The sequence below is a fragment of the Rhynchophorus ferrugineus genome, unplaced genomic scaffold, assembly GCF_030347505.1.
Source record: "Rhynchophorus ferrugineus isolate W39M unplaced genomic scaffold, kcgeb_rfMv2 rfM8, whole genome shotgun sequence".
NCBI classification, from domain to species: Eukaryota; Metazoa; Arthropoda; class Insecta; order Coleoptera; family Curculionidae; genus Rhynchophorus; species Rhynchophorus ferrugineus.
The window spans coordinates 26365585-26368969 of NW_027472587.1; the positions used below are offsets into that span (position 1 = coordinate 26365585).

Consider the following 3385-nt stretch of genomic DNA (forward strand, 5'->3'; position numbering starts at 1 on the left):
TGTCCGTAAAGTGTGTTTCGGAAACCATCATAACGTCAATATTTTGTTCAGTTACGAACATTTTTAGTTCCCTGGCGTGTTGTTGGAGCCCATTGGCATTCCAGACGGCGATTTTGTAGCTATTGGTTTCAGGCATTAGGCAAGTTTGCTGACGACGGTTGTGAGTAGACCAAGCATCGTACTCATTTGATCCATTAGTTTGGCCATCATGTTTTCTAATCTAGAGATGTTGCTAGTTGCAGTAGGTTGAGATGTCGTATCTCGATTTTGTGCTGAACCATTTTCAACCATTTGGGCATAAGTTAATAGAATGTAATAGTTTTGTTCTGACATTATAAATGTATTTTTGCAAAATGTATACTTATTATGATTATCTCATCGTGATTATGCTATTATAAGAAGTTGAGGGTGAGGAGTAGATTTCCATCACAAGAACATTACTTTGAAAACTATTCAGACACTCTTCGAAACTATTCTACAAATAATTGCAGCTGTTTTAAAAACAAATGGTGTATACTTCACGCCCTATTAATAAATAAATGTTGCGTTTATGTCAGGTATTCATATTATTTGTTCCGTTCCCCGTATGTATCTTTTTTAACTTTGATAAAATTAAAGAAATGGATTTTTTACATATGTCACAGACTCCACATTCTTATGGCCTAGTATCTGATAACGTTGGAAATGTATTCAATTGATGGGTTTATCGGCGTCTTCGAAACATCAGTTTTCATTACGTGATCAATGACAAGCTATGAATGCAATTCCAAATTTATTAAATAAATTCTCCAACAACTTTATAGAGTAAACCTGGCGAGTAACTTCATGATACTCTAATTTATTTACTACTTCCTAGAATAATATATATTATTTACGCTTTGCCTTGGTATCCGAATGCGACGTCATGCCTATATAAGTATTTGCAGCCTATTCGTGAAACAACGCTGTATTTGTACTGATTTAACTGCCTCATCCACTTTGCTGACTATTAAAAGCAACTCCGTATAACTTTGCATGGAATATTTTAGCTCTTACTCTGCACATATTTCCATCAACTTCAAGTTGAATTTATCGATATTTGGTATAAAATATGATTAAAACTTATTTTCATCTTGTTAATTAGAACTGACGCGTGAAAGAGCGACAATCAACCACAGCGATGTTACCAAGCGCACCGAGCACAGAAGACGAGGTGGCCGAGTGGTTAAGGCGTTGGACTGCTAATCCAATGGGCTCTGCCCGCGTGGGTTCGAATCCCATCCTCGTCGGTGTATTTTTATTATTTTTGTTTTTGTTTAAAGGAGATTCCTAATTTGAGAGGAATTCTTTACGTTTTTAAAGAAAGCAGTATTTAAAAGTGTGTTATTGTTAATAACATCAATATTTAAGATACAAAACCTCTAATATTAATCAGTCAAGAAGGATTAAAAAATTATTTAATTGGTTTGATGGTTTTAAGGATTATTATTAAATATTTTAACGCTGAAATCTATAATTAGGTATTTGGTATATTCATTCTGATGTATTTACGCTTAAGGGCTGTATTACTGCACAATAGCAGACCATAATCTTCCATACCTATTGCATATTCAGTGATTTTAAAAGAAATTTATGAAACCATGAAACTAATTTTACACTTAATTAAATACAAAATATACAACTCGAGCTTATTCTGATTTAAAAGTTGTAGCTATATTGCTTCGACAACAGTGAGTAGAGGCACCAAAAACCACTGTGAAATTAAAGATTGGCCAAAAAGAACTCACTCTGTGGTAAATCAAACATTAAATATGAACGTCTTATTCCACAAGGAAATTTAATTATTCCATCCTCACATATAAAACTTGGTTTAATGAAAAATTTGGTCAAGGATAGATAAAAATCGCAAAGGACTTTTATTTTGGAAAACTGTTTTCTGTAAATTAAGTAATGCTAAATTAAAAGAAGGCATTTTTGTTCTCCCACAAATAAGAAAAGTTATGAAAAACAATGAATTCGATAAAACTCTTGCCGCGAAAGAGTTTGCGGATTGGTTATCGTTAAAGAAAGTAATTCTTTTTTTAATCATTCTTATTTATATATAATTATATACTTAAGATTTTTACGCGGGATGCAGCAGAATTCTCGCTGAAAATGCCGAGTTTTTAGTGAATGACTTGTTACTTATGATAGTTACAAAAATGTAAAACGATGGGGTGCAGAATGTCTTTAAAAATACATTTCTAAAAAAGAACATCCACCAACAGATATTTGAAAATATATATAAATTAAATCATTCCGTTATTTTTTAATTAAGATACTCCAATAACTCATTAATGTCAGTAGAACCAGGTGCTTTAATCTATAGGATCATCTTCTAGATATTGAAATTACTTGATTGATAAGCTCTTATCAAATTCAAGTCTGTTCATTCTTTGCATTATTTTCTAAGCCTAAAACCCAACTTAAATTTAAAATATAAAATTGTAGACTATTCTTTATATATTCAAAATCCTGTTCACTTCTAAAATGTATCTTTTTACTACTAATTGGTTGTTGAATTAGTATGTTTTCAAAGAATCTAACTTATAAGGAATCATATGTCGATTATTTAAGATATAGAATATATTCTATTAATTAGCTTCTTGGAATATGTCGATTATGCCCAACACCATTAAAATTAAAATTAAAATCTCGAAATAATGTTGTTACTCAACAACCCTACAGTTCGATGGCTAAAATAACAAAAGTATCTGGAACTTTAGAGAGAAGAATTAAATTGTTTAGTAAAATTATATGAAGAATGACGAAGAACGAAAATTCGACAGTTTAAATAGTAGCAAAACAATTTAAAACTTAACTACCTTATCACCGAACATTTCATTTCATTTTATTATTTGTTATCTACCTTGGAGATAATAAGCTGTTAGTTATTTGTATACGAATAATAATTTTAATTCAATACCACGAAATATAAAACATTTTCTTAATATTTGTAGACACTATTATTGTCAGGTACATTTTTCATCTTTAAAAATTAAAATAAAACTCGGTTTGAGATTTTTATTCTATATAAGGAAAGTAAATTAAATGTTTCTATTGAAAAAAATTGAACGACGAGGATGGGATTCGAACCCATGCGGGCAGAGCCCATTGGATTAGCAGTCCAACGCCTTAACCACTCGGCCACCTCGTCATGTGTGCTCCTTGTTCGGTAGAATCATTTTCCCTAGACAATTAAATAACATTTTTATGATAACATTATTTGTATACTAATTAAAAATTTTACTTGGAATTAAATTTTTTATTTATGTGATAATATTTTACCTCGATTACAATGGGGAAACAAAGCACACATGATATATGAATATATATATGAATATATATGAATTGGATCATGAAAATA

The 3385-nt window shown here is 30.7% G+C and overlaps 2 non-coding genes across 2 annotated transcripts; one reads left to right on the top strand and one right to left on the bottom strand.

Moving 5' to 3' along the window:
• Window positions 1-1186: 1186 nt before the first annotated feature.
• On the top strand, window positions 1187-1268 carry TRNAS-GCU (transfer RNA serine (anticodon GCU)). Its single transcript has one exon. It is a non-coding gene; the product is annotated as a tRNA-Ser (tRNA).
• Window positions 1269-3093: 1825 nt separating this feature from the next.
• On the bottom strand, window positions 3094-3175 carry TRNAS-GCU (transfer RNA serine (anticodon GCU)). Its single transcript has one exon. It is a non-coding gene; the product is annotated as a tRNA-Ser (tRNA).
• Between the last annotated feature and the right edge of the window lie 210 nt (window positions 3176-3385).